This window comes from Patagioenas fasciata, chromosome 2, assembly GCF_037038585.1.
Source record: "Patagioenas fasciata isolate bPatFas1 chromosome 2, bPatFas1.hap1, whole genome shotgun sequence".
NCBI classification, from domain to species: domain Eukaryota; kingdom Metazoa; phylum Chordata; class Aves; order Columbiformes; family Columbidae; genus Patagioenas; species Patagioenas fasciata.
This window is the reverse complement of record NC_092521.1, coordinates 89089970-89112036: the sequence shown is the minus strand read 5'-3', so window position 1 is coordinate 89112036 and position 22067 is coordinate 89089970.

The following is a 22067-nucleotide window of genomic DNA, read 5'->3' as shown; positions in this document are numbered from 1 at the left end:
GTTTTCACGAGATACTCTGTAAAAAGCTGTGGGAACCTACTGGACAGAAGATACCTACTCTGTAACTCTTCACCCTGTTGTCTACGTTCTGCTTGAGGAACCTTCAAGACAAATCGTGGGGCATTTTTTGTTTGATTTATTATCTATTTTCCATGTCTCTTGTTTCTGTTTTGTTCTACTTTACTTTGTTGTGCATTTTTCCTTGCAGTGGCTACTGTAGTGTCTTGTTTTATAAGAAGCTTCACCTGCCATGGAGATTAAGGAATTACATTTCGGATACATATTTGTGATGCCATCTAAACTAAGAGAGTCTTGCCTTAACAAAATGAATAAAACAAGCACCCTTCTATAAAAGAATAATCCTCACAGAGATATTTTTAAACTGCATCAAAGCAATGCCCTAACCTAGATCCAACTGAAAGAATAAAAAGAATGACACTCTTGGCATTTTTTATAAGTATTTCTCCATATTTTCCAAAACTAAAATTCTACAAAAATATAAACCATCTGTATAGCCTTTTGCAGAGAAGGGTGTCATTCTTGGGTAAAAAAGTTCTAAATTTCGTGTTTTACATGTTATATATACTGTTATACTTAGATAGATAGATAGATAGATAGATAGATAGATAGATAGATAGATAGATATTGGTTTATAGGTTAACTTCTTTCTAATAAAAAGTTGACCAGCTATACCAGTTCCTTCTCTAATCCTACAGATCAAGAAAACTGGCTGCTTTCTGAGATGAAAGGTCAAGAAAGCACAAAAAGCCATGTGATACGCATTTCCTCCATATTTAATACCCAATATTTAACATGCTAATTTCTAAACTCTTTGAGATTCTCAAGAAAGGTACCCCATTTGCATGCTTCATCTGTGTACCCAAGGTCTGAGAGGAATTCACTTTTGAAAGTGTTCTCCTAATTTATCACGGTCCCTATTATTTAAAATGCTATGTAACAAAAATGTCATACCTTGCTATTGTGGGTGCTCCCGTGGAGCAAGTGTTTCTACATAGCATACAAATAGCACTGTTCCCAATTGCCTGACTGAAGTCTGAACAAAGGAAAAGACCTGAAGGATGCTGAATGGACCACTGACCAGAAACCAAAGGAGGAAATGAATGCCAGAGCCAAAGTATTCCTGTCCATTGAGACCCATCTTGTTTGGGGATGATTTTTGTTAGCGTCACATTCTTAGGCAGGCTGATGGAGATGGAAATGCACAGAGTATTTGGATGTCTCCTTCAGCCAATTTTAGGCCCCTCAGCTGCTTGAGAACATCTGAGGGGCCTTTCATCATTGTCTTCATGGCTGTATGGGGTTTACTACTACAGCTTTCTACCAGATGGGGACTCTGCCATCTTTCCGGGATTCCCAGCCTCATAAATGCAATACCATGAGACATCTCTGTTGGCATTTAGAGAGTACTGTGGAAATTCACTTCTGTGACTGTTCTGATACCACCAGGAAGCTCACTGGCCCACTCCATCAGACCAACACACAGGCAGAGCTTTCAGACAATGTCTGCCCCATTTCTTCAGGGTGCAGCTACTTTTAAAAACAAACAAACAAAACCCACACCTACTCATAGCCATATATATCTCTACATTGTTGGGGATGTCACTTTCAACCTGCCACAAGGTTGTCTGAATCCATGGCATTAGGTGGGTCATGGCTGTCTTCCACTCTCCATTTACTTTTCCTGGAGTCACTCAGGTCTGGGACACAGAGACAGGACATGGCTGAAGGCATGCCCACAGCATACCCACTTAGGACGTGTTTCTGACATCCCTGTTCACACCAGTCCACTCCTCTAGCATGTCATCGCTCCCATTTCTTACAGATGGGAGTAAGGCATTGGTCACCATAATGGCAAGAGTCATAACAGCAGCCTTTGTGACTGGGTGGAACAAAACTGATAGATGATTTCCACACTTGTTGCCCTGAATACCTCTGTCTAGTTTTTCCTAAAACTGCTAGTCTGACGTTCTCAAATTCTAAGCAAATGCAGCTCCTTATCTTTTGTCCATTTCTGACATCCTGCCTTATCTTTGCACCCAACCTACCTAAATTCTCCTCATTCTTACAGTGTTTCTCTAGGCTGTGAGTCACAGAAAAGAATGGGAACAATCAAAAAAGAAAACATGCTTCATTTCTACCGGTGGGATGCTTCCCTCCACCCACACCAGCCTTGTTTAGGTGGCCATGCACACCACATGGCCCTTTCCAAGCTGACAAAGTTCATGCAAGGGCAACACAGCCGGATCACCACAAGCCCACTATCAAATTAACATCTACAGTGTTTCTCAGCCACTCCATATGATCTCTAAGGAACAGACAGATCAAAGGAAGGACAGTAAGTTTGAGGACTTTTGCCTTCTAAGTCATGGAGACAAAATGTCACCAACTGAAGAGCAGCAGCAGGAGCATCAGACCATTGTTCATCATGGACAGGCTAGGGAGGAGACAAAGAAAGGGTACAGACTTGCAGGAACTGGGATCATGGTAGCAGAGTAACACAGGGTGGCTCATTTATCAGCTGCAGCTGATAAAACTCCACCAAGCACAATTTATCACCTGGCCTCTCTCAAAACCTACCTTAATGCTCAGATCAGTTAGAACAATTTTTCCTAACTCCTTTCTATTCTCTCAGCTAAAATATAAGAGGGCAGAATTAATTTTAAAACCAAAATCTCACTACTTTGTTGTTTTTTCAGTAAGCTGTTTTAAAACTATGTGTGCTATTCCTCTTTACCTTTCTCATCTTTCTCTCCACCAAATATTTGGCGACAGCCACAGTCTAACAATAAAAGCAAAATATTCAAAGTACCAAAAAAAATAAAAGAAACTCCCCAAAACCCAGATTTAAACTGGTTGAAATAGGTCACAGCCATAGAATGCACATACAAGCAGCAAGAATGTCAAAACTGCAGAAGAAATATACTTTAAAAATGAAGAAGGCAAACAAAACAGGTTGTAATAAGTAAAGTCTTTTTTTAGAGTTCCTGGTTTCTAGGTTTTCTCTCTACAAAATGTTGTGCTGTTTGTGTTTTGGTCTCTATAAATCACACAATTCTTATGTGTAATTCTGTAAATTCAGAACTATAAATATGGGATTTTTTAATTTATGGTTTTTTTAGGTATAATAAAATTTTTAAAAGGTAAAGAAAAAAATCTGTTTTGATTTAACATATCAGAAAGATACTGGAAATGGCAGGATACAGGACATGAGCAGAAAAAGATAAAAATAAATTTACTTATTTTGTGGAGGGATATATGCAGTCAGTAGTATTATCTTAGTATCATTTTACTTCTAGGAAATGATTAGAAAATTTACTTTAATTTTTTTTACCACAGAAATCCACAGAGGTTTTACTTTTTTCCATTTTTTAAATAGATCTCTAGAGTTAACCACAAGTATAATTACTTTTTGAAAAAGGATTAGTGTTCAAGTGATTAACAATATTTAAAAGGTGTGAGGTAAATCAGAAGTGAGTTTTGGGAAAAAAAATCAGCCATTTGTACAATGCTAGATATCCAGAAAGTCAGAACACAATTGATCTTTGTTTGCCAGACATCTCATTCTGTAGCAAAAGGGCAATAGATAGATTATGTTGAAGAAAACAGTATTACAACAGAAAATATTTTATTGCAAAGTCAACAAATTTTAAGTCAAGAAAAAGTAGAAAGAAATAGATTTGAAAACATATTCTGTTTCCTTAAGGATGGATATTCTCAGTGCAATCTTGTAGTCTTAGGAATTACAGGATCTATCTTTCAATTTATTTAATTTTCTCAGCCCACAAATAATCCACACACAGACTGTGATTCAGCGTGTATTTTGTTTACTGATTGCAGTAGAAAATACCAGCCTGTCACTTCTAGAGACATTTCTTATACTGCGTATCTATCCATCCTTCCTCAAAAGCAGTTCATCTTCACAAATGTTTGATTTTCTTCATGGACTTGGATAAACTGCAAACCAAACAGCAGCCTTGGTCTCCTGGTTATGGGGGAACATGCTCAGCTCAGAAACAGTTATTTTGCTGTAGAGCTCTGCAAAACAAAACTGCAGGCTGTCCAAGATTTTAACTGCTTCATCTATATGAATAAACTAAATCAGACTATGTTTGGGTGAGATACAGAGCTATTCATCTCCATTTTGCAGGAAAGAACCTCATCTACAACCACCTGAGATGTGCACCAGGAACCATAGCATCCCAACCTTACTCTCACTTTTTGTGAAAGGCATGGAAAAGATGCGCACTGGATGCACAAATTTTACTCAGTTCCTAGCCCTTACCCATGTTTCAGCCCATTTTTCTTGTTGCTTTGAGTTAAAAAATACATGTATGTATTTTTTCCTTACCCTTTTCTTTGCATTGCCTCTCTTCTACCTGTTGCTGAAGTTTCACGTGAAAGCACCAGCCAAAAATACAGTCCTTCTCTTTCAGTACTCGCAGCTTAGCTGGAGTTACTGGTATTGTGTAAGAGCTATTTTTTTCCATGCTCAGGGATGTGTATAATTCAGAGAAGCTGTCAAGGAACACCTATAAATTTACCCTGTAAGCTGCACCTGAAAGTTCCATTAGTTAGGCCTGGGGCTCTGATTGCTGAAGGGCTGGTACAGCTGCTACAACTGAGAAAAAAATGGTTCCTACATGTTCTCCCTGTCCCATGTGTGGGGATGGTTCATCTTCACCTGAGCAAACCCCCGACTCGCTGCAATTTTCAGAGAGGCGCTGAAAGGCAAACAGTGACAGTTTACCTTAAAATACCGTGTAGTAGAGCACAGCTGTTCAGCATCCCCTCCAGTGTAGTTTAGCCATCTACATGGGAAAGGGCAAGTGGGGACTGTCACCTCTCACAGCACAACAGATCCCTTCTCCACACTGTGAGTCAGGGCACATGCACATTTATAGATCACAGATTTTAAAGCCAGAAGGCAACATAGGAGGTCTGATCTCCTATGTGCATTATAACCTGACTTGGCAGTCCTATTACAATAAAAAATTACTTTATTAATTACATTTTGAACACTTTCCCCCATAGAAGGAAGCTAAGCGTATTGGAAAAACTGCTTACAATGAGTTCACAGAGTGCAGAGTAGTAAAGGCTGGGGCAGGTTATAGGTGTATAGGTGTATAATTCCTGAACTCAAACTAAAAACATCCGCTGTTTGTTTTTTGTTTTTTTTTTTTTAATGCACTGAGCGCTTTCTACTGTCATTTTTGAATTGTCGAAATGCTACAAAAATGAAGCGTAGACAGTAGTTTGTGAGGTACATAATTTGAAGTGGTAAAGAGCCCATTAAAGTAAATGGCACTTGTGGCCTAAGTATGACCAAAGACATGGCATTTGAGGGGTTAAAGTTGAAAACTGGGATCCTAAGAAGGTTCAGAAGATTTCAAATCCAAACTGGTTCCAACCAAATACACATTAATAATTTTTTTCAAGAGGTATACAAGAACCTGACTATCATTTTGGGGCAGCTGGAAGAGAAGTAGTGGAATAGTATAACTTGTGCACTATAAACCTGTCTGGTATTTCTGGCATTATTGTTAAATTAAAGTTATATTAAAATGAAACACTTCACTATTTAGCTTTCTGTCTGTCTGTCTGGCAGGTTTTGCTTCATAAATCTAGTTAGAGAAAATTGGCCGATTTGAATCAGACATTGGATATGGCATTTCTGCACCATCAAGAAAATGACTGCACATTTTTTTAATTGTTCCCCTTGCTTATAATTTTAAAACAGTCTTATAAAAATGTTTTCCTTGTTTCACTCCCCACTGAATTAAGAATGCACATGAATAGTTGCCAGTTGGCCTATGTGATAGTCATTCCAGCAGGCAGCAATGAGAAAGTATGAAGTGGTTTTTGGAAGAACTACCTTTCTTTGCAAAATGCACTAGACTGCATAGCTCAAAAGAGATGCCTTTTATTCCCTGCAGACCACTTCCTTCAGCTTGAGAAGAAAGAAGAACTTCTTAACCGTGGAACATAAAGGATAAACATAAGAAATCTTGCATGTACTACTTGAGATCTGCTTTGCAAGGGAACAAACTTTTGCTATTTTCTTGAAATTTAAGTGACTTATATTCTCTGAAGATCTTGACTGTGCATAAAGATAGAAGTCTCTTGTTGCTATAGGCATGTAAGGTATTTAATTCTTTCCACATTCCCTCTGGACTCTACCTTTCCCACAAATACATACTCATTAATATATTGATGACTGCCATGTAGCTGCTTGGCTATAGTTCTTTTTTAGGGGCTTAAGGGGAAGTCACATTTTCCTGGAAAACATCACCATGCTGACATACAAAAAGGCATTTGAGATGTACAACAAGTAAGGACAACGACCAAAATATTTTGTGCTGCCAGCTTATCAGACAAAATTCATATGAAAAGGTGCATGTGGTGCTTCTGTCACTGGAAGAGAGAGAGGAAGTACATTCCTGCTAGGACTGCACTCCCTGCTGATGTCTCCAGAGCTGTTCAAAGTGAACAGTTAAGGAGGCAACTATTTTATTTCATTGTGTTGAAACGAAAGTCAAACAGTTTTCAATAGCAAAGTAAAAAAATATCACGTATCAGATGGATTAAAAAAAAAAAAAAAAAAGTGAGGATAACCAGAAGAGAGCGCAAGCAAGTCATTTACTTGGTGTGACCAAAGACACTGGCTTTAGACCAGGCTGCAGGAGCTCCGCGCCCTGCTCCACCGACCCCCTGCCTTGTGGGGCACGGAGACTCCCAGGGCCCCCAGGACCACTGAACAATTGCTCATTTGTTGCAGGGACTGACTGCCTGGGGCCACCAGGCCCAGCTGGAACAACACTCCCTGCCCTAGGCTGGCCTGGGGAGCTCCTCTGCCAGGCAGTGCTGGGCAAACCTACAGGAAGCATGAATTATTGAAGGATTTTAGAAAAAAAGAAAAAAAAAAAGCCTCACAACTAATTTTCCATTCTGGCACTCACTTGATGCTTTCAGCTCTTGTATAACTCCAAAAGACATCTACACTCTGGGACCAAAGCCTGATCCTGACCCCAGCAGAAGAGCAGGGGATTTTTTTAGGAGTCCCTACCGCATAGGAACATCTCCTTGCTCTGTTCAGCTCCTCACCTGGTGAAGCTGCATTATTTGTGAGCACCATGACAGGGTGAGCGCAGTGCCCACAGGGGACACACATCTCTGTCCCTGGGTTGTGTCTTAAGCACTCAAGGGGTTGCTCAGGAGTTCCCAGCCCAAGATACAGGCACTGTCTGTTTGGTCCATCTTTCATGAAGCTCCACATGACAGTTGCAAGAGCTCTCAGAGAAATGCAAGGGCAACCTGGGAAAGACACCTTTTTAAATGATCTTTGCTCATTTCTGCTTTTGAGGCTTTGGTTTATTTCAGTGTGCTCTGGACTGTGTCATCTGGCAAGAGGTGGCTTTATCTAGATCTAACTGTTTTCTCAATTAAGCCTAGAGAGAGAGATTTTTCCCTCTTGGATTACTATGTTCATTTTAAGAAGATAATTTATTGGCTTAATTTAGTGACATTAAAATTAAATTTTAGCTTCAGTTTTTTCCCCCATGCTGAGGCGTGTAATTAATAATTTGGCTCTTGGGATGGGTAAATTTCTCTCCTGTTTTTCCTTAGTGGAGAAGACACTGAGGAGGGAGGAAGTAAAGCATGAGCTGAAATAAATTAATATTTTCGTGTTTGGATCCTGCTGCAGAGAATTAAGACTAGGCTAAGAAAAATACAGGTTAATCTTGACATCAATCTGTAATGAATGGCAAGATCTTCCTGCTGCCACCAGGCTTCCACCCAGATCAAACTGCGAAAAATAAAAAAAAAAAACAGGTATCTTTTATTTGTTTTGGAAACACAGCACCCTGTGCCTTCTTTCAGTGTTAAATTGGGTAGATCGAGGTGCAGGTAGCACATTCTCCTCTTTCCTGGCTTCACCTGTGAAGATGAGGTGGCTGTGAAGGGCCAGGGGAAGAGGCAGATCTTTCCCTGCTTCACCAATGGCCTCCAAATGCTGAAGAATAACATTGGTTGGCTGACTCAGGCTGTTTAGTATTACCTCTCCCCTCTTTAGGTCCTGTCTACTGTTCCCCCAACACCAAAAACTTCTTCCATCCCTTTCCACCATCCTCAGCACTGCCATCTCCCCAGCAAGCCCCTGTGCAGCAGCCAACAGAGTTCCTACTCCCACCATCCCCACTAGCACAGAGAGATTCCCTGGGTAACTGGATGTCCTTGCATGAATTCTGCTCCTCCAGAAAGGCCTGATCTGTAGTCATTTGAAATTAATAATTTCAGTGGGATTTGCACAATGTCCTGGAAGTTTGTGCTAATCTTCACAGTGATGGAAAGTTTTTAATGTTTCTGAAGATCAGGGTCTGGGTGGGGGGGGACCACAGGTCTGAAGCAGCAAAGAGAGCAGCGGAGCCATCCATCCATGGCTTCTTCACAGAAGGCCTGGAGTTTTAAGGGGATTTATACTGCCATAAGTTACTTCTCTGGATCGTATTCAGAGCCCCTTACTTATGCTTTGCACTGTTGACTGCAGCTGAGATCAATGTGGACTTTGTCTCACAAGGATGTTAGGAACATTGAATAGGGCCTGTTGTTCCCATTTTTATTTTTCCAAATGTACAGTGACGCTTCATAAGCAAATGACAATACACATTTAGGAAAAAAAAAGAAAAAGTATTAGCATGTAAAAAAATCTGTTAAAATCTGTTGAAGAATGGCAATTACACAAAGAAAACTAGCACCTGAGAGATAAAATTCAATCATAACGTGGTTCTACTAGTACTGCTATCAAAGGACTGGGGAACGCTCAAGTGGCAGCTACATATTAAAGCACATACACTGCTTGCCAGATTTGTTAACTACAAGATGTAAGTTTGTTGAGCAATGATTTTTTTTTTTTGATAATAAAATTCAGAAAGCATAGATGATACACTTTCCTCCTCATCTGTATCTCTACACGTATTTTTAAAACATTAACTACTAATAACACCTGTCTTACAGAATTATTAGTAATTTTGTCTTCCTAAGAAACTTTACCCTTTAAACATGTCCCTCCTCACATATCAATTTATTTCTCTCTCCCCATTATATGCAGTTCTTTTTCACACTTCACCCCTCCCACACACAACCCCTCACTCGTATCTCACACATCGATGTAAAGTACAACAGAGAAATAGCAAACCAGACTTTTTTTCTGATTATAAGAGTAAAAAGCTTTTAAAAAAATCTCACTAAGGAATTTCTGAATTTTATAATTTAAATGTCTTAGCATTTTAGAAATAAAAGCATTTCAATTACATTTAAATACAAACTTATTTCACTTTGACTACTAACCAAAATTATTCATGTTTTCTAGAGAACTTTTCCTGAAAAGTTGAATAATTCACAGTGAAACCTTTCAGTAATTAATCAGGTTTTTTTACTAAGAAAAAAAGTAATTGTCTCAAGAAAAATCTGTATGACCGTCCCTTCATAATTCTTTTTCTCAGTGTTGCCTGATCCTACTGAGGGCCAGTTGTACTTTATTCCTAGGTGTCCTTCTAGAAATTATATCCATAAGCATACAAGTTAGACTTTAAAATTTTAAATGCTAATTTCAGACTTCATTGCATAGGCTGAGCCTGTTTTGTGTTGAGTGCCACACAGAAAAAAAGCAGTCAAAAACCCTACGTTCCCTGGTGTGGCTTTTCAGAGGAGCCCCCGAGACGATTCTGCCTTGTAAGTACCGCCGTTCAGTCAGCGGTGGTGGATTCAGAGGTGCAGTGAGGCCTCTGAAATACTTTTCAAATACTTTTACAAGAAACCGAGAGATTTGTCCTTGAGAATTCTATGTACCTTGCAGAGGGCTCATAAATAAACAGCTTTCAGGATAATGTTTCACACTTCAGCTAGCTCAGGAAAGAAGAATATGTTACTCAAACGATTTCTAAGGAAAAGTGTTCCTCCCAGAGCCTCATAAAATACAAAAGTGCTTTCTGTCAAGCTTTGCCTCCATATGACTGTATTTTCTTTGGTGTTAATTAATTACCTGTATTCTTCACTCTCTTAATTTGCCCTAGTGACATACGTACCTATGATTTCATTACAGAGTTTTCAGTGTTTGTTGGTTCCACCTTTACCTCCACCCCAAAGGGTTTCTCAAAAATCTCAACACTTCTTTCCTGTTTTTTGCTTCATTTGGGTTTTTGTTGGTTTTGGGGGGTTGTGTTTATTTAAACATTTCCTGTTTCTCTCAATTTTGAATTTGCAGCTCCATCAGAATAGTAGAATATGCACCATAGTCGGAGATCACACGTGCATCTGTTCCCACTGGGCACAAACAAGAATATACAGATCAAAAAGATGCTTTCTCATTAATTTATAGTTTAAGCAGTAGTTTACACAGAATACCACAGAAAATTCCTACTACAAAAATTGCCAATTGCCTGTCTAGGTTTTAATTTTGTCCAAGCTATTTGATCAATCCTGTTACAAGAGAAAAAATGTTTTGTGTCTCACCTTGCTATATAATTTAAGAAATCTTCGTGCTGTGTGTGACAATCCCTTTCAGTGTATTGTGGGTCTCTGCTCACGAGTCTGAGCTACAACTTCTGAGTGATTTCTATCAACTTTATCAGATTTTAAATCAGGATTAAATTAGGAACACTGTGTTGTTCTTTGCTGCATACTGCTGCTTCTACTGGGGTTTCCTGACAGCTTCTCAGCTCCTAATTCAGGCTACCTGTGAAATGCACAAAGTGTGCTGTAGTGATCAACTGGCCAGTCTTTTCCCCAAATATTACCATTAACAAAAAGCATGAATATTTCTGACTAAAACCAAATGTTTAATCTAAGCATGAGAAAAGTCCACAGCAAATAAATGTGACAACATGGTGTTTTGTCTTGCTCCCTTCTCTCCTACTGCTTCCAGTTTTACTTCCCTGATTTTAAAATCTATTCAAACTGTGTTGTCCCATTCCTGTGTCAGTGTCGTAGGACAGCTGCTCATTTCTTTACATTAAGGTATAAAGTTTGATTCATACCTATGTTACTGCAGATATAGCAAACCTAATGGTAAAACCACAATGATTCTTTCATCATTTTTATTTTATACTGTAAATTATATTTTTCTACTCTATCAAGGTAAAAATGTTGTTGTGAACCAAATATTTTATTCAATGCATTTCATTTCATTGATTGCCTTGCTAATTAAAATTTAATTTCAGCAAATTATTTATTGAAATATTTTTATTTTCAGGAGAAAGACTAAGCTGTTTCAGTTTGTGTCAAATCAGTATTGTGAAGCTTTCTCACATTCTGTTGAGGGGGCTTTTTTTTCCTAGTCAAGATCCTTCACCAAAATAAGGAAACAGACCAAACACCAAGAATCTGGACCATGACCACAGCAAGTCCTTTTAAGCTCTGGTTCAACCTTCCTGCAGGATTTTTCACACTACCCCCAGCCCTATAATTTTGATTGCAGGTGAGCTAAAAGAGGGATATTTGACAGAAAAAAAAGTGTTGCACTGAAGAACAAAATCAACAAAACCAGTGGCATCTCAAAGGGACAGAGCAGGGCTTCACACAGATGTGAAGGACAGTGAATTTTAAAAGAAAAATGGGGCTTTTCAGTAACCTGTCAGTTTGACTGGCCGTTTTCTAAATGACGACTATATCTATATGTCATTTTACAGCAAGGCTAGGGCTGCTTACAAGCACAAGCATGCAGGAAAACTTAGAAAACCCGCCTGAAGCTCCTTTTCTCTCTTAACCCGCAACCAGAATGCAGAGGAGGGAGAGAGGTGACAGGGACTGCTGCAGTGGCAGATGATGGCATCCTTTTGCCCAAGGTAGGGCGAAGGACTGCCGGTGCAGCGGTGGCCTCGGCTGGCTGGCTGACCTCTTCCTGACTTGGGGCAGGCAGAAACAGAAAGATTTTGTGCTCCAGCAGAGCTGGGCCTTCCCGTGACCCGGGTGAAACCCTCCAGCCGCTTTCCCACAACGCTGCGCCGAAGCCTAGCTGCAGCTCTCCGTTTATTTTTTCAGGTGAGTCGAGGCTGTATCAAGTACTGGTTTCTCAGTTGCTTTTAATTAGGCTTCTGGAAGCCACCCTTTCATCTCAGGCGAAGCCTGCGTCACTTCGCTCCAGCTATTTTCGGTCCTAAAGCCGTGGGTTCGCTTTCATGCGGCTAATTGAAGGCACACGGGAAAGCAGAAAAGGGCTAATCCCAACGATTTGAGATATTTTACGGTCAGGGTAAAACCACACATTTTTTAGCTGCAGAGAACCACTTTCTAAATTTTAACCTCACAACCACTTCCCTGAGGGGAGAGGGGTGGCTCACAGGAGAAACTGGCTGTAATGACACAAGACCCCCATGAGGTCCCACATGCTGTATGGGAAGGTTAAGCAGGTGATGGAGACTTGATGGAATATAACAGACTGTCTTTGTTGTTAAACTCCTGCCCTTCTGCTCAGCTTGGGACCAGACGGGATCCATCCTAGGGTGATGAGGGAGCTAGCAGAAGAGCTCGCCAAGCCGCTCTCCATCATCTTCCAACAGTCTTGGCTCACTGGGGAGGTCCCAAATGATTGGAAACTGGCAAATGTTACCCCAATCCACAAAAAGGGCTGCAAAGCTGACCCTGGCAACTACAGGCCTGTCAGCCTGACCTCGGTGCCTGGCAGGGTGATGGAGCAGATCATCCTGAATGCAATCACACAGCACCTCCAGGATGGACCAGGGATCAGACCCAGCCAGCATGGGTTTAGGAGGGGCAGGTCCTGTCTGACCAACCTGATTTCCTTTTATGATCAGGTGACCCACCTAGTGGATGAGGGGAAAGCTGTAGATGTGATCTATCTAGACTTCAGCAAAGCCTTTGACACTGTCTCCCATAATATACTCCTTCAAAAGCTGATAGCCCATGGCTTGGACAAGTGCACTCTCTGCTGGGTTAAGAACTGGCTGGAGGGCCGGGCCCAGAGAGTGCTGGTAAATGGGGCTGCATCTAGCTGGCGGCCAGTCACTAGTGGTGTCCCCCAGGGGTCAGTGTTGGGTCCAGTCCTGTTTAACATCTTTATTGATGATTTAGATGAGGGGATTGAGACCACCATCAGCAAATTTGCTGATGACACCAAGTTGGGGGGCAGTGTTGACCTGCTGGAAGGCAGGAGGGCTCTGCAAAGAGATCTGGATAGACTGGAAAAATGGGCTGATTCCAATGGGATGAAGTTCAACAAGGCCAAGTGCCGGGTCCTGCACTTTGGCCACAACAACCCCCTTCAGCGCTACAGGCTGGGCACAGAGTGGCTGGAGAGCAGCCAGACAGAAAGGGACCTGGGGGTACTGATTGACAGCAAGCTCAACATGAGCCAACAGTGTGCCCAGGTGGCCAAGAAGGCCAATGGTATCCTGGCCTGTATCAAAAATAGTGTGGTCAGCAGGACAAGGGAAGTGATCCTTCCCCTGTACTCTGCATTGGTGAGGCCACACCTGGAGTATTGTGTTCAGTTCTGGGCCCCTCAGTTCAGGAGGGATATTGAGGTGCTGGAGCGGGTCCAGAGAAGAGCAACAAGACTGGTGAAGGGACTTGAGCACATGACCTATGGTGAGAGGCTGAGGGAGCTGGGGTTGTTCAGCCTGGAGAGGAGGAGGCTTAGAGGTGACCTCATTGCTCTCTATAACTACCTGAAGGGAAGTTATAGTCAGGTGGGAACTGGTCTCTTCTCCCAGGCAGTTAGCAATAGGACAAGGGGACATGGGCTTAAACTCTGCCAGGGGAAGTTTAGGCTGGATATTAGGAAGAAGTTCTTTACGGAAAGAGTGATCAGGCATTGGAATGGCCTGCCTAGGGAGGTGGTGGACTCACCGTCCCTGGAGGTTTTTAAACTGAGATTGGACATGGCTCTTAGTGCCATGATCTAGTAAATGGGCTGAAGTTGGACCAAGGGTTGGACTTGATGATCTCTGAGGTCTTTTCCAACCTAGCCAATTCTGTGATTCTGTGATTCTGTTTATTTCCCAGGTAAGCAGGTGAATAAAGCCAGGGGGAGTCCAATGAATTGCCAACCAAACTTTCAAAGAGCCATGCAGGAATGGTCAACACACGTTACTGCCATTGACAGCAGCTGGACTCTTGCAGTGGTCATTACCTTTGTGGGTTCAAAAATAAAGTGATCGGCATTTCACCACCTTACAGGAGACATTCGTAGTTACTATCCAAGTTTACAGCTAAGACATCTGTACCACGTGAGGCCACAGCATCCATCACCCTGTCCTACTCAAATCTGCCACATGACCACATCATCTTGTCACTCAACAGGACGTTGGCACTTCTGCAGCTGCAGTGTGTTGTGGTGTACTGCTGTGTGTTGCTCTGTGTGTGTTGCTGTGTGTGTGTGTATGTTGCTGTCATTCTCACGTGCGCACCCACCTGCTCCCACAAGCTGCATCCATGCTGCAGGTCCCAGGAACTCCTCTGCTGCTGAAGTCCTGCATGTAGCACACCTTTATGGACAAGTCATCAGTAACAAGATGTCAGACCTGTGTTTCTAAAGACTTGGAGAAATCACTCTAATGACAGCTTTGGAGATGTGCTTACAGACACACTTTAGATGCAACAGGGTGAAAGCTGGTGCAAATTTACTTAAATGCATGTATTGTGCATGAATTCTTATCTGTTGTGAACCTAGCCCACAGCCTGATACACCTGAAATACCTTCTCACACCAACAACCGTTCATGGTCAGATTCAGTCACCCCACCATATAGATGCCCATTTTCTCAACAGTGCCACTGAACTACAGAGGACTTTTGACAAGCATTTTTTCTATAACATCAATGTCTGACACTTAACAACTTGCTTTTTTAATTGACCTTTGAGGCAGATAATTCACAGCAGTATTCTTGTATTCATTTTTAAAAGTATATATAAAACATACATACGTATAAAAAAAACAACCTGCATACAAGTTTGCAATCATCTATTCCTGAACATGTAGCGGTATGTTTTGTGTAGTGGTTGAATGAATAGCACAAGCAGTTAGAAGCAGAAATCCCTCCATCCCAAAACACAACAGTGCTATGAACTGTCAATGGAGGCCCACAGAAGGTTGAAGAAACAGCCATTTTCTTCCCTGGCTGTTACACAGACCTTTGATACCTTTTTTCTTTTATGTTTCTGGATTCGTATTTTCTTTTTTCCAGCTAGCTGATGTGTTGTGCAACACATCAAGCATGTGAGCAGCAGTGAAGAAGTGTGATGAACTAGAGAGATTAGGGATACCACTGGTATGCTGGGCTGTTTGAAGGGCTCCACATTTGGGCACTTTTCTTCCTCTGGCAGTTCAGAGACCTGCAGGAACTTAGGAAGTGAACAAGTTTATGTTCACTGTACCTTGATTAAGTTATCTTGATGAATGGGCAAAGTTTTGCTGCTGTTTATTCATCCCAGCACTCTTTACATACTATGAGACAAACTTTTCCTCTCCAGAATTTGGGTGCAACCTCTTGATTCATGGTGCTGTATGTCTGTACCTGGGGGAGGGAGAGGTGGGAAACACAGTTCTCTGCACTGGCATTGGGGTAGGAATATTCGATGAGTGATGGCTGTGCCCTAGGCTAACATAAGCAGTGTAACCCTAAACACTTGTGATGCAAATGGATGGGTAGTGCTGGGTAGAAAGGAGGCAGAAGGGTCAGAGGAATAGTGAGCAGCAAATGCAGTGTTCTATTAGTCAAAAAGATGCATTTCTGAGACAAGGCTTTTGCAAATTTAGAACAAAAAATAACATGCTTATGGGAAGATTTTAGATCGTTGGAGGCATTTGTCCTGGTAGTCTTCTAAAGTAATAAGTTTTGGGAAGTCTAACCTCTCTGTTTGAAGACTGAAGTGACGCCATGACTTTTCACCCTGAAATTACATTTTTCACTTCGCAGGCAATCTACAGCTTCAAAAGCATTTTAAAAGGATTAAGTAATTTGAAACAGAAAATAAATAATTCCTGTCTTTTTGCATTTCAAGGAAATTTGAAAAATTCTTCTTTGGTTTAAACCAAATGTTTTTTCCTCTGATACTTCTCAGCAACTGAACTGAAAATGCACTATTCATTCATTCCCTACATAGGTAATTGCAGTTTGAAAATGGGAAAGGTTACATAAATTATGCTCAACAGTCCTTCTACTTAATTATTTGCTGGCTATTTTCTTGCAACTTCAAAGCATAAGTGGCTCTCCAAACAGGATTTCAATGACATGAAGGCATAGTGCTAGCTTACAGTGGTTATGGGTTCATATTTTGCATATGGAGCCATTATTCCAACTAATAGATCACCACCAACAGAAGTCATTTAAAATATCTTTATGGTCTATATCCTGACGGGGAAGGAGTTGTAAAAAGGTCATAAACTGTGCCAAGAAGTATAAAAAGAAGTTGGTGTTCTGCATTAGAAGAAATGCAAGATAAGGTACTTGCACGTTCCAGGCATGGTGGGTGGGTGGGCAAGGGGCCTAACAATATCCAGATGGGCCCCGGAGCACAGGCTGGAGGTAGGCTCTGCAGAGCCAACCCTTTTTGTCTGCCAGTTCTTATCCACATTACTACCTCGTCGTCCCTGATTTTCAGCCTTTGCCTTTCATAGCCTGCCCTTTCTTTAGCACTTGCTGGGCTTGCTGCCTTGTGTCCCTGCAACCTCCTTCCTTCGGTGCCTGGGCTTCTCCTTTGCCTTTCCCAACTAGCCAGGAGGTTGTACCCTCCAGGGCTTTGTTCCTCTGGCCATTCTGTGCTACGAAAGAGAACACAAACCTTCTCCTCAGCCCCTCTCACAGCAGGTGCCTGCTATCTCAGGGATTGCTTCAGGGGTGGCACAGGGGCAAAGGAAACCAAACGGGTGGGCTGGTTCTACTGGAGTTTCCAGTTGCTGGTCTTGTCCCCTGACAGTAGTGAGGTTGTGAGTTTGGTAACTCTGTTTAAATCCTGCGCCTACATCCTCTCCCAGTTCCCCCAGGGAGCCTTTAATGAAAACACTGTGGTGGCTGGTGGCTGAGTGGGGTTTGTCTGCTTTTGCACTACCACAGATTTCCAGACAGGGCACACTTATGTTCCCACAGGATTTAGCCCTTGTGCATTGTGCTTTGTGCACATTCTGTGATTCTGTGACTATGTCTTGTGTATTTCTACTTTGAATCTTGTTCTCTCTGTTTCAAGAAACATCTTAATTTTGAGTTTCTAAGCTGACTAATATTTGGATGTTTTGAGAAACCTGCAGTGGCCTTTAAAGGATTTGTTTTGTTTTGTTTTGTTTTTTCCTTTAGAAATGTTTTTTCCAGTCTTCTTAATTAAAACTGTCAATGGAAACTGCAATGGGATAGGTTACCACTTATGCTACAACTTTTTACCTTACACTGCCAGTTTAGATGGACTGTATGTTAAGTTGGGTCCCAGGCTTTTTTGAGATATGACACCGTGCAAAAGAACATTGGTGCAAATAAGAAACAGGCTGTAATGAGCAAATGTTTGGGTATTAATTCATTCTTTACTTTAGCGAAAATCTGCCTGTGCCTTCAATGAGAATTTTCATACATGAGAACGGAGTAAATGCTAAAACTTAATTTTCATAACCTTTGTACATGCTTGTGGGCACTTACGCAGATGCTTAGTCATACTGGGATGAAAGCTGTGAGTAACTGCTCCCTATCTTGCTGTAGTTTGCACAGTCCAGTTTTGAGTAAAACTCATGGAGACCTTTGACTCAGAAGGAACAACATGTCCATGCTTGGGACACTCAGGACTTCCCTGTCAAATTCAGTCTTCTATTAATATAGATAGTAACAGCAGAGCTCTGATTATAGCTGTGCTTGCATAAGTCCTGCAACTGAGATTCACTGAATCCAAAGTGTCAGAGTCAGCATTATGTCATGATTTGCTGGCATAACCCAGGTTAACCCTCTGTTGCACAGACTAATAATCACCCGCTTTTCGTCTCTTCACTTGCACTGGTCCTTGCCAGACTCCAGTAGAGATGACTTAGCCAGCACTGAACTCTGCAGGAGAGCATGGGTCTCAATACCTACATTTGTTTCTGACAGACCTCAGTCAATGTGGTTCTCTTTTTCCAGCAAGAGGGAAAAACATGCTTTACCATTTCTAACTCTGCTCCCTGCTATGCTGTCTTATGAGCTCTTTGTCTGGCCTATATAATATATAGCTACCATACTTATGCAATGAACCTATTGAAGCCAGGGCCAACAGAAGCTAATCCGTGGTTTCAGGTTCATTATGGTATGAGATCCCCTGGAGCCTTTCCTTCCAAGTGCAGTAGAGATGGCCAGAAAACTCCCTTACACCAGTAACAGACGGGCTCTGTAGCCAGTAACACCCTTTCTCCAAAAGCACACCAAGCACCAAGGGACTGTGTGTGGGACTGGAGATGAGGATGGGCTCATTTTGGATACTACTGGAGTTGTAGCTGGCACTGAGGACTGAGCTTTGCATTATAAGGTCCCTGGTGAAGTCCTGGGACTCAATCTCCAGAACTCTGCCTGGGGAAAGCACACTGATCTTGATTTCAAAAGGCTCCACAGGGTTAAATAACCCAAGAGTGCCTAAAGCTGTTACTTAGCTGCTCTCTAAGTCTAGAGGTGAGTGAAGTCCCTTGTCACATGTCTTTACAACACTGTCATCTTCTAGCCACCTGAAGCTCAGGGTTTTAGATAGTCTTAGCATTGTTTACCTCTCTCATTTACCATTTTGGGTTGCAAAGCAAGTCCTTCACACCTGGGGTTTGCCATGATCCATAAAAAAAATGTCCCTTACCCATCTTACTTGAGAAGTTGATCTTGGACATTCCAGCTGGATTGGTGCTTACAGAAAATACAGCCAGGGAAGGTGGTCTGTCCTCACCGTCTCCCCGCCAAGGGCTGAAAGGTTAAAACACTCACTGAGGACCTGCAAGACCCTGGTTCAGATCTTTCCTCTCTTTGCAGTAATTTGAACCTGCATAAATAGCCAGTATGCCAGAGAGGAAGTGAATGATAATGTCACAGCCCACACACAAAGCCTCCCCTTGGGATGAATGACGCAGATCTCAGTATTCCCACATAAATGCCCTGACCTCTAGACCTCACCTTCTCCAGCCTGGTGAAGAGTTATTACCAACAAAGTGAAAGAGCTTCAGTAGTGGGAAAGGCTTGACCTGGAATACCACATACAGCCTGGTCATGGCTCATGTGCAACTACACTAGAAGTACAGGGTGTTCCAAAAAGTCAGACCCCACCTCAGAGATACAGTGATTTCCATTTGAGTCCATCTTTTTGAAACACCCTGTAGAAGATGTGCATTCATATTCCCTCAAACAGAAGCAAGAACTAAGCTAAGATCTCACATACCCCAGAAAACTCTTCAGTGATTTCATCTGTGCCTCAAGGCCATGGCTGAGAGACTCATCACAGCATTTAGTGTTAAAGATGCCTATAAAACCCTTGTAACAAGTGTCCTAACAGCCTACAGACAAGTTTGCTATCCAGCCACTTGACTAGCCAACACACAAGTGAGGACTATCACCCTTATCAGCTGTAAGAAAAGCCTGGCTTACAAGGTAAAGGCTAGAGGTCCAAATCTCAAGCTGATGCACATGCTTTCCTAAAAGTTTACAAAACAAAAATGTCACTGTCCTGAACACTGTAGCAAGGAAAGCTTTTTTGAGGGTTCTTTGGGTGTGCTGGGATAAGTGAGGGAAAATCTATTTCTGCAATGTCCTCTTATAGGAGAGGAATGATGAAGCAGAAAGGTAGAGCTATGCACATTTCTGATCCTCTTCAAATTTTCCTCTTTTGTAAGTGTGATCCCAGAGTCACTGTTACCACAGTCTGAGTCTGCTGGGCATTCCTATGCACAGGTCCTCATGTAGATACACCTAGCTATAACCATTTTGTGTGACCATCCAGCATCTCCTGGTTGAGGTCACATATAAATACAGCTATAATCCTTCTCGGCTGAGGAAAATCCTGTAGTTCAAGTGTTCTTTTTTCTGTAATGAAAAGTATTTATTTGTATATAAACAAACCTTTTTAAAAGTATAATCCTTCTGTAAATGGACATTTTCTTACTGACCAGTAAGTGTGTTTTGAGGACAGGCAATGCTCAAGTGATACTAAACGGGACAAACTCATTTTTATTTTTGGACCATGTTGAGTGATAGATTCCAACCTCCATAATGCTTAGCATTCAGAGTGTAATTTTTTAGTATTACATCATTCCACAGATTAATGCAAAATGACAACCAAACCCCCATGGGAGAAAAGTTAACCCAGGGTGAACTTCCTCAAACCGAAATCCAAAGGCTTTTGTGTTTTCTGTGTTCATTGCCTCTGGTAAGCTAAGTAGCTCATGGCAAACAGAAAAGGTTCATGGCTTCTCTGGACTAATGACCAGCTGTTAGTTTTAACCTCAGAGTCCTTCATTCTAATTCAACTGTGGTATCTTCAGAACAAGAGGACTGTGTCAACAAGAGAACTGAGATTTCCTTTTTTACCCCATGTCTACTTACCCAGCCTTCTAAAGTGACTTTTAGGCAAGATTCACTTGAACATGCCACCAGAGACTCCAGTCAATGAAAAATGAGATCGAGCAAACCTTGAAAACAACCTTCAGGACCAATCAACCAAACCATATGACATAGTCGTATCAGTGACTACATCTGCGCTTAAGGATACTCCTTTGCAGCAAGAGGTGTGAGGGAACAAAGGAACCAAGTCTTTGTCCCTGCCTTCATACATGCCCATGATTCTTGAAGAAGGTGCTTATGTCAAATATATATATATGTAAACCAGCACCCTAATATACAGCATTGCCAAGACAACACTTTGCTCCGCAAAGTTAGATTGTGAATGAGCAGTAAGTGGTATGCTAAACTGCATGGACATAGAGAGTTAATCTAATGACTCATCAATCATTTGTGACTAATTTCTATTTCTGATAATATTTCTGAGACATCATGCAGCTCCAGAAAAACTCTTCCGGTTCTTACATCACCAACAGGACTTCAAAGTTCAGGCAAAAATGCCAAACTGCTCCTTCAGCTATATTTGGTACTGAATGTTGTGACGAAAAACAGACTGCAGAACTGAATTTTCAGAATCTTTATTATTAATAATGTCTCAGAAGCCAGCAAGAGCCTAGTTTGATTTTTTTTAGATCCAATGGTGAAGCTAGAGCAAATTATCTTCATATGTGTTAAAAAATAAATTTAACTCCAAATTTAGTTCAGTTTTCAGAGTAAAAGGCGTGTCTTTATTTTTCAGAGTGCAATTATGCTGTCCAAATTCTTAGAAATGTGCCTTTTCTTTTACTGTCACCCCAGTCCATTAAGTAACCGTTTTCAGGCAAAGAGCGTGCCAGAAAGTATAGCATTCTGTTCTGCTAAATACTTCGGTGATTATCTCAGATCTAAAAGCAGCACTGGCTTCAACCTTTGGTTATAGACTGCTCTTTATTGCTTCTGTGTTTTAGAACCAGAATTTGCTCTGTTTCCCCGATAAGTAGTTTTGTACCCGTGCATTTTAACCTTTACTTACAGAGTTTGCAGAAGTGACTGAGGAAAGAACATTTCTTCAGAACTTCTTATGTGATAGACTGGGAAAATCAGTATTCACACACTGCCAAGTTTGGAAGGTAAGGAGAGAAAGGGCATGTTTTGGGCAAGCTCCTTAGACAGGATGGGGATATTTTGTGGTAAACTGTCATTCTAGTCTGAGGTATTTCAGACCAGACAACTACAGCTGCTGTCAAAGAGAAAAGCTCCCTATTTCTGCTGATCTTGCAACTTTGAATAATGTGTGTTTGCTGCTGCCAGTAAAGCAAAGGGTTCTTCCAGAGGGCACTGCTGATCTAGAGGGCAAAGCTATATATAATATTTTTTGGTATACCATGATATGTCGGTCCTAAGGGAACTCAAGTATCCAGGAAAGACTGAAGTTAGAAACGTGGGTGGAAGCTTTGCCGCCCACAGATATTTCTAAATCCAAATGACATCCTGGGGAAGTGAGTCTGGAAAG